Below are 9,770 nucleotides of genomic sequence, written 5' to 3' on the forward strand. Positions count from 1 at the left end.
CCATGTACTTCCTGAACATTTCCAGATTTCAGAAACAGCTATTCGTGCACTATTTTACAACTTGTAATTTCATTTCCTACCAAAATTTTACTACTGAACAATTTTTCTTTGTAAAATACAAGCATTGTGTTGTAAGAAATCAGTAGCATCCTATATTTAGAAAATGGTAAGCTGGATGTGGTGTCGCATGCCCCTAATCCCAGCAGCTCAGGAGGCTTAAACAGAAGGATTGTGAGTTCAAAGCCACTTTCAGCAAAAAGCAAGGTTCTAATCAACTCAGTGATACCCTGTCTCTAATTAAAATATAAACTAGGGCTGGAGATGTGGCTCAGTGGTTGAATACCCTTGAGTTCAATCCCTGGTAACCCTCTCAAAAAAGAAAAAAAAAACAATTAGTATTCACTTTATGACACATGTTACCATAGGAAATGAGGAATCTTTATTCTAGAGAAGGTACTGTGCATAACTTGTTAACTGAGAGATGTCAATTTGTTTGACAAAAGGATTCACCATCACAGTAGTATAAAGAGTTTGAAGAAGACATCAGAAAACGCAAAGAGAGATGATATGGGCCTCCAGGGAGTCCAAAAGATGATTCTTATGAGTCCCAGCAGCATCCATGAATAAATATAACCAGTAAAGGCTCTCATGATTAAAATTATTATTACAGGGGAAAATAACTATCCCTCTTGGTAAACATCACTGGACCTCTCCAGGGGTCCTCCACAAATCACTCAGACCACCCAAACTCCAGCAGTTTGGATGCCAGCCACACTGAATCACTGGTACTTATGCCAAAACAGTGGTAAAATATTTTTAATATCACTCCTGGGTATAGTCAAAACTGCTTAAATAAGAATCTTTCTCACTCGTAAAAACTCATACACTTTTCCCTTGAGCTATTTGACGTGTTTTCTTTCTAAGAAATACTAGCTTTTGTAAGTAAGATCCAGCTCTATGAAATGCATCTCTTTTCTATAGTAGGTTTTCATCAAATTATGCATGTTAGTATTTAATTTAGAATTTATTCAAAGCCTGATTAAAGTCCTAAGCTGTGATGCTAAAAAATTTTAAACTATACAGCTACAAGATTTGTACATGGATGGTGCAAATATATGTTAAAATACAATTAATATTTTGTTTTTTGAAGCCATGTATTATTAATCTCTTTTCTGATCTCAACTAGGGTAATAATTCAACAATGATAGCAATACACAGATCATTAATGACAAAAGAAAAATTTTGTTTCTATTCCTGGAAATACTCCAGTTTATTAAAATACACAACAGTAGCACGTAACAGTGCACCTAAAAATGTAGAGAAGACCCAAAAAAGTGACCATTTATCCTTCTGATTTACTTCTACTATAAAGTGTATGAATTGAACTGTATGAATAGAACTAGCCCAGTCAGTAAGAGTGTGTCTCATGGAAAATAATTCAAATAACAAGAAAGAATTTTGAAGGAAAATATCTGCATTTGAAAACAGAAAGAAAAGTTTTAATTTTCAAAAGAAAATAATTATCTATTTGCAAATTTACAATTCACTAAGTCCATATCACTGTGATTCCATTATATAAAGTATATAATAGTGCCATGAAATTTTATTTGCCAAACAAAGCTTAGAATATAGCAACACAGTTAAAGGTATTTTACAATAAATAATGGTCAATAACAAAGAGCCATGCACAAAACAACTGGTCAGAACAGAAATAATCAGAGCTCTAAGGATGCATGGAGACACACAGATGCACAACAAAGGCTGTTTCCATGAGCACAAGATGCAGCCACACAGATCACATTGCACTTGGATTTGTTTTTTCAAGTTAAAGATATGATGGGATTCTGGGTAAAGCAGAAGCCCAACCCCAAGGGAGTCACAAGTCAAAATCATTGACTTGTCTCCACAAACACAATTTCCAGTACCTGTAAGAGCCATCATCCCATAGCAGCTGAGCACACTAAAATATTCCAATATAAAGTGTACTTGCCCCTTCCAACTTCTCCACCACATTATCCAGCATCTTCTGCAAGATCTGCAACAAGAAGGACCGCTCCAACTCAATAGCACAGATGGACAGGTCCTGGGGGATATTCTGCAAGGAAATTGGCAGAGCCATAATATGTCACCAGTGTCAAACATCCAGGCCCCATCTACCTTGGTGTCATCCACTTGCTGTCATAGAAAGAGTGATGGTGTTTTCTACTTCTGCATTGTGAGGTGCCCATCACCACAAGACACTGTCATTACTGCTCTTATTTGATACATGCTTAAATTCAGGGTAATAATACCTGACATGTCTGGAGTGTTTATCCTGATACACATTACACAGGAGCTTTGTAGTTCCTGTTGTTCTCTACAACAGGGACTATTACTACCACCAGAGAAGAAAACAGAGAAGTTAGGTCACATTTCTAAAGTCACACAGTCACAAAATAATCAATCCAGGCTTTCAAATTGGATTTTTCTAACTCACATATTGGTTTCAAACCCACCAAGCATTCTCTTGATTTAAAAAACATAACATTTAAGGCTGGGCAAGTGGGAGGCAGTGGTATACTTTGTGTGTGTGCATGTGGGGGGTAGCATAGAGGAGTGTTGTGGGCTCTGTGGCATCAGAGGCATAGCTAACAGTGCACAAGGGTTGGCTCTGCAAGGGGCCACAAACAAAGAGGAGCAGTCAGGGTGCAAGAGCAAAGTCTGAAATGCATGTTACAAAAGTCATTTTAAGAGCTGCACACAACTATGGGCATTCCTGAACACCCCTTCTCTTCACAGTAGATCAAGATGGATAAATCTGCCTTCTTGGATCTTTTGGAGTGTTCTGTGTGTCTAGCAAACCTGGATACCTGGATACTCCTGCAAAAGTCTTGTCTTGCCAGTACAAGTTTTGTGAATGATGTTTTCTGGGGATCCTAGGTTTCCTCAGTTTTTCTGAGTGGAGGACCCTTGTTGGCTTGGGTGTTGAGGAGCATCCCAATAACATCCTACTGGACATGCTTCTGGATAGCATCAAACAGAGGCCTTGAAAACCTAGCCCTGGTGGGGGCAGTGGGACCAACTGCACAAATGCATTCAAGGCTCAGGGCAGCACTATGGCTAATTGTATCACAAATGATCCACAGGGTTTCCAGTATGGACAGCAGCCTCGGGTGCAAGAGTGGAGTCCCCAAGTGAGGGGTAAACCTCAATTACTATGTGCCAAAACATTATAAACTATTCAGGAAAGGAATCTGTGACTTTAAATTCACCAAAATGACATCATCATTTTGCAATAAGTTGATGAAAACTGGTAACATGGGGAAGACATGGGGATCCATGGCTCTTCCCCCACCAACTTTTAGCAGATCATTCAACCATTAACGCAACCCTCACCTCAGTGTAAAGCCCTTTATTACTTTGAAGTAAAAGACATGGAAGTGAACAAACATTGCCTTCTGTTTTCAAAGAATGTTTTTCTGACTGTGATCCACAGAGTGGATGAAAACTGGGCTGAACAAATTTTGGCAGACAAAGTAGGCATATTCCTGATTTCCCACATTGAGTTTAACTCAGCTGCTTAACAGCTGATGAAATGGCATAAGCCTCCAATGACAGGAGTTGATGATGAAGAATGTCCCTAAGCAATCTCCCAGAGCAGCACTGCCCCAAAGCTCTCCAACACCAAGAAGAACACCAAAAAGCGGCACTCCTTTACTTCCCTCATCATGGCAAACAAGTCTTCTCAGGCATCCCAGAATCACCACTCAATGTACATCAGCCCTCCTGTCCTCATCAGCTCTAGCAACCCCACAGCTGCCAGGACGATCACCAAACTGTCTGTGGTTCCTGAAGTTCCCCTTCTCAAGTTCATATGTGTACCACTGAGTTAACTGTAACCTCATTCCCAAGCAGCTCAGTGACAACTGTCTCCTCATTCACTTTCCCATTGGATGTCTCCTACCCAGCTGCCCTTGGAACTGTGAATCTTCCTCTCTACCACCCCATCTCCTGGCTGCCATTGTCTCCGCCTCCACACCACCAGGTACTAATGCTGGTGTTGCTGCTGCTGAAATGGGACCAGACCCATGGCAAGATCTACTGTACAGACTTCAAATTTGTGGACTCAGACTCACCCTAGTGTGTATGTGGCTATCCACTCATACACTCCCAGAAAGAAGATGAGAATAGGGGAGATGATTTTAGTGTCTGAGCATTGCCAGGATTGCTGGTTCAAAGAGATATCACTGAGATTGAGGATTTCTTTGGCAATTATGTGGCATCTGTCACAAGGGAAATGATAAATACTACCCAAGCTAAAGTTCCTATGTGTACTGTGGGTCAGACAAGTTAGGGGATGACAAAGGTCAGTCCCTCCACTGCAGGAGGGCCTTCCCAGGATCTCCAGAAAAATGGTGTGGCTTGGACACCCAGAGTTGTCCCCACAGCTGTAGTGTCAGCAGCTCACAATCAAATAAGTGGTCAAATTAAGGTATTGTTGCACACGCCTGGGCAGATTATAGTCAACCAGGCCTGCAATAGAGTGAGGGAAGTTGTGGCACATAATCAAGAAAGCCCCACAGCAGCACTATGCCATCCATGTACAGAATGATACCTGCATCTGTTGGCCTGCCCCACCATTTTCTGGCCTCCCACAGCCTATGCCACCAATGGCAGGCTCTACTGCCCATGCTGTTGCTGTCAGTTTCAGTCAAGTTGGTGCCTCCCTGGCCTGTGCTTTAGCCATTTTGTTGACGTCCCCAAGTATCACCACTCCCTCTCATGAGACCAAGCCTAGTGGCCAGACAGTGAATATTCTCCCTAGACTTCCCACAACTCCACATGGTTCTTCATCAGCTTGTGGGAGCAGTTCAGCAAAAAACTGGACAAGGACAGTAAAATAGGATAACTGGATTACTGAAGTTGACTTCTGGTGCTGCCACCAAAAGTCCTGACTATCCCCTCCAGCATTGCTGAAGTTGAAGTGGAGCTTGAAGTAGGACTAAGTGTTGGTGAGTTGCCCCTACAGGGATCCATGGGTCCTGAACTACCACTTGGGGGAAGGCCATGATAGGGCTGACGACTGCCCCATGGACAGGAATGGCCCTGTCACTGCAGCACAAGCAGGCACAGCCCTGGACCAAGAAGCTTTCCATCTAGAGACTGGCTCCCTGGACTTTGCAGTTCCATTGCTCCACCTCTTCATCAGCCATGTTCCTCACAAGATCCTGTAATGAATAATTCTAGCCTGTTGTTTGTGAAAGGCACTAGGTTGTAGTTTCCTATCCTCCCCATAGTGAAGCAGAACTTGATAACTTAAAGGAGATGTTATGTTTGTTCATAAAAAGTGAGAGGATGGCTGGTTCAAAGGCACATTACAACACAATGGGAAAACTGGGCCTTTACCAGGAGGCTTTGGGGAAAACATCAGAGGATATAAACACTGGGAAGACTTAAAATCACATCACAAAAAGGAAGAGCCCAAAGCAGTCTGATGGAAAGAGCACATGTTGGACTTCCAGAAAGTCAGGAGCTGAGTAGAGGGTTGGTGTGTGGCTCCCGAGTCTCATCACAGCCACATCAGTCAGCAGAGTGAAGTGTCTGTTGAGATTATAAAGTGTGCCCTGTGCTGAGCAATCATTTTTGTGTTTGTTTTGTTTTTGTCTTTACAATGTATAAATGAAACTGATAATTTTTAACAAGGCTTACCTAATGTATTTGCTTCTTTTAAAACTGAAATTTTCTTGTAATATATAAACTCTTTGTATTATGATTTTAAGAAATTAACAAAATTCAGAAGTGCATTAGGTATTTAGCAACAGATTTTTCTGAGAAAATTGCCTGAAGAAGTACCCCTCCTCCCCAACTCTTAGTCCAGGTTCTCTGCTGTGTTCCAGTCTTATGTGTCCTGTTAGCCAATTAATTTCTTTTTATTTAATCCAGTTTGGGTTGGGTTTCCTGTCACCTGCCCCTAGGAAGTCCTTACTGATTGAAGCTAACTAAATAACCAAGTGGAAGACCCTCTGTGGATGATGGTCCCTCATCAGAAGATCTTACTCAGGCATTTGCAAGTGGTCAGCTCCAAGAAGCTGGGGGAATGGCCTCAGCAAAAGAGCAAAGACTATCAGGAAGGCAGGCAGAGCCAATTAAAAGCCAGTCCCAGAGGGGTTGGAGGGGAAGGGAGGGGGTATGGGATTATAACTGATGGTGGAATGTGATGATCATTATTATCCAAACTACATGTATGAAGACATGAATTGGTGTGGAATATACTTTTTATACAACCAGAGACATGAAAAATTGTGCTCTATATATGTAATAGGAATCGTACTGTATTCTGCTGTCATATATAAATATAAATAGTTAATTTTAAAAAAAAGAAGGCAGCCCCAGAAAAAGAAATTCTAGGGGCTCGAAATTAACAAAAGAATGTGACTTTTTTTTTTTTTTGCAGAAGAGAAGCTGGGAATTAAAGGACAGAAAAAAGAAATATACCCCATGACACAAAAAGAATGTTTCCCACCTTGTGATTCAGATATTACTAGGCAACCAAAGACACTTTGGGAAAATTTTGTTATTCTAATTTACTGTTACATCAACAAATCCCTTGTAGCTTTCAATATACTGGGCAATTTCATCTGAGGATTTCTTACTTTGAAGATATTCACATCTATAATAAAAAATAATTAAAAATTATCCAATAGTGTGATACAGTTGTCCTATATCCCAATGAATATGTATTAAAACTATATTGAATTGTTGAATTTTCAATAAAGCTGTCAAAAATGAAAAAAAAGAAATTAATTTATGAAATGAGAGCCAAGAATAAGCTGGATTATCTCCTGCTTAAAGAAGACATTCATTGTGCTGTAGATGAATCTTCCCTCCCTCATCCCTGTTCCCCATTATTATATTTTGCTTCCTTAAGACAGAACTGTTAGTTCTCAAATTTGGGTTTTCCTCTTTGAGAAACCAAACATACAACTCAGTCAGTATCAGTAAGGGCCCATGGTAGGAAGAAAAACTCAAGAAAAGAAAAGTTAGTAATTCTTTCTTTCTAGTTTGGTCATGAGTCAACCTGAAGACTTAATCCTCAATTTAATTTTATAGGATTTTAATTTTTCTAGAATGAAACCAACAAGTGATGGGAAAAACAAAGCACAAGCATTGACTAGAGATGTATTCAGAAATAATATTTAGTTTTATAACAGAAGCAGCTCAATTCATTGGTTGGAAAATAGGCAACATTAATCTCATTGTTGCTGTTAGAGAATGGCTATGAAATGTAATTTCCATTTTACCCCACAAACTGCATGTCCAGAACATTTGTGAGATGTGGTAAGTGATGCGCTTATGTTTGAGTCAAATGCAAAAGAAACACTGTGAAAAATTTATATTCATCCACTGTGGATCTGTCTCAACCACCTTGCATGTCCCACAGTAACATGGACGTGCATGACATATACACTTCATTGCAGTTTTCTGCAGAGGTTAGTTTGCATTCAGAACTGAGAAATACAGGATATGTAAAATAACCAGAATTCTCTACCCCAAAGCCACTCCTGACCAAGGTTTTGCTGAGCACACTCACTCCTTCCCTCGCTAAGATGTCCATCATCCATCATAGAAGTCATGAATAAAAATGCTCTTTGTGTTCTCAGAAGACAGAAGGAAAGGAAGAGTTTATCCAGGAGCTGTTCTGGGGAAGCTCTGGAAGGCTTGGAGGGAGTCAGTGTGCCCACACCTTACAATTGTGGCAGAATCCAGTTGAGCCTACTTTTTTTTTTATATTTATATCCATTCTTTGTCATTGGCCTCTTCCACCAATTTCAATATGATGCCATACAGTCATGGGTTTGTGGAGTCCTGAGAACAAAAGGAGGAAAAGCAGCCTGGCAGTGAGGCACTTACCACAGTTTTCCCATAACCAAGTACTGAAATAACAAATTTAAAAGAAGAAAATTAAAAATTAATGCTTAGAAATAGAAACATGGACTGAAAAGACTTCATCCAATAGCAGGAGGGTTCATCATCTTAAAAAGATATAGAATGTGGGGCTCGGGCTGAAGCTCAGTGGAAGCAAACTTGACTGGCATGTATGAGGCCCTGGGTTTGATACTCAGCACCATATATTTAAAAATAAAATAAAGATCTATCAACAACTAAAAAATGTAGGATGTGGTTGAAAATGAAATCATTTCTGAGTTAACCACTGATTTTATAAAACACTGTACATTATGTTCCTGTGTGCTGAAGTTAAAAAAATACTGGGATATCCATGTACTATATGAAGTTTAGTAAAATAAACAAGTTAGGCAATAAAAACTGATGCTAACTTTCATCTGTGTAAGTTGACACCAATGTGTCATAATATTCTTTATTTTAGAAATTAGTGTATTTCATAAAATTTTTAAAAGTTATAAAGACTACTACAGGTTGAGTTAATTTTCACCTGGTCTTTCCTTCATATTTTAAGCTATGTGATTGAAGTATTATTTCTAATGGTTTCCTAATAAAAATTTGTCTAAAATTTCATCTGTAAATAGATCATTAGCTAATATAATGTATGGGCTTTCTATTGGTTGTTTGGAGACAATGGATGCATTTTTTCAGAAGAGCTTGTTACATAGTCATGGCAATAATAAAATCATAATTTATCATTCCTTTTTATGTTAATAATTTGAGCACTAGATAAAATGTTTTAAAATTAAAATTTGATGTTCATAAATAATAAATAACATTTAAGGGACAGAGCAAAAATACTTGGCTCAAATTGATAGTGCAGTTAAGCAAATATAAAATTGCAGTGATTTGAAATATTCATTTACATAGCTTCTGCTTAGGCACAAAGATAAATATTTTCACTGGATGTCACATTTTACCTTTAATCTCTGGTATAGTCATTGGGCTCCCCATTCTGTACACGTGTGCTGCTTTATTTTCTCATCAATCATTTTTCCTTCTTCTTTCTGTTAGCCTTCCAATCTAATCAATACCACACATTTTGGAAATCTCAAGAGGTGACTGCCAAAGAGAAGAAGGAACCAGGAAAAGAACTGATGGGTGAGTTAGATAACTGAGCCTTATTAATCATGCAAGCTTTTGCTTGAGATAACCAAGATCCAGGATGCACATAGTCAAACTGGATATGGGCTGGTGCTCAAAAGATATTTTCATAACAAAAGGACATTATAAATACATTAAACACAAAATAAAACCAAGACTGTCTTCTCCATAAAAGGAATATTCTAAGGGTTAATCTGATAAACTGATTTAGATACTGGACAATCAATTCCCAGACTCTGGATAAGCTGTTTCTAACATATACTTGGAATGATTTCAGACTGACATTCATTAATTTCTTTAAAGTCAGCATATTAAGATGGCTAAGTGAAAGTTTTCTGTATAAACAGATCCTCTGAGCAGGAATCCTGGCCTAACTACTTACCATTTCTTAACTTTCTATTTTTTTTATTTCCTTCCCTTAGAAAGACACTATAATAATTATACCACCTATATAAGGCCATTGTTAAAGATAAAGAGACAGTGTACATGAAGAGCTTATCATGATACCAAGAACAGAGCGAGAATTTTAAATAAGCAAGGGAGCATCACTGGTCTTATGTATAATGAATTCTCTCTAGTTGAGGCACATGTAGCACCACTCATTTCTTAGCAATGGTTCTTACCTGTATTAAATTTTGAAAAATTATTAAAAACACAATTCTGTGATTATACACCTGCTCATATCATCCATAATGTTCTAGCATTTTCTTGGAAATTTATAGATA

General features: G+C 38.7%; 1 pseudogene; it reads left to right on the forward strand.

Moving 5' to 3' along the window:
- Positions 1–2,787: 2,787 nt before the first annotated feature.
- LOC113178190 (E3 ubiquitin-protein ligase SH3RF1 pseudogene) lies at positions 2,788–5,474 on the forward strand (annotated as a pseudogene).
- Positions 5,475–9,770: the final 4,296 nt, after the last annotated feature.

Source organism: Urocitellus parryii, chromosome 7 (genome assembly GCF_045843805.1).
Source record: "Urocitellus parryii isolate mUroPar1 chromosome 7, mUroPar1.hap1, whole genome shotgun sequence".
NCBI lineage: Eukaryota > Metazoa > Chordata > Mammalia > Rodentia > Sciuridae > Urocitellus > Urocitellus parryii.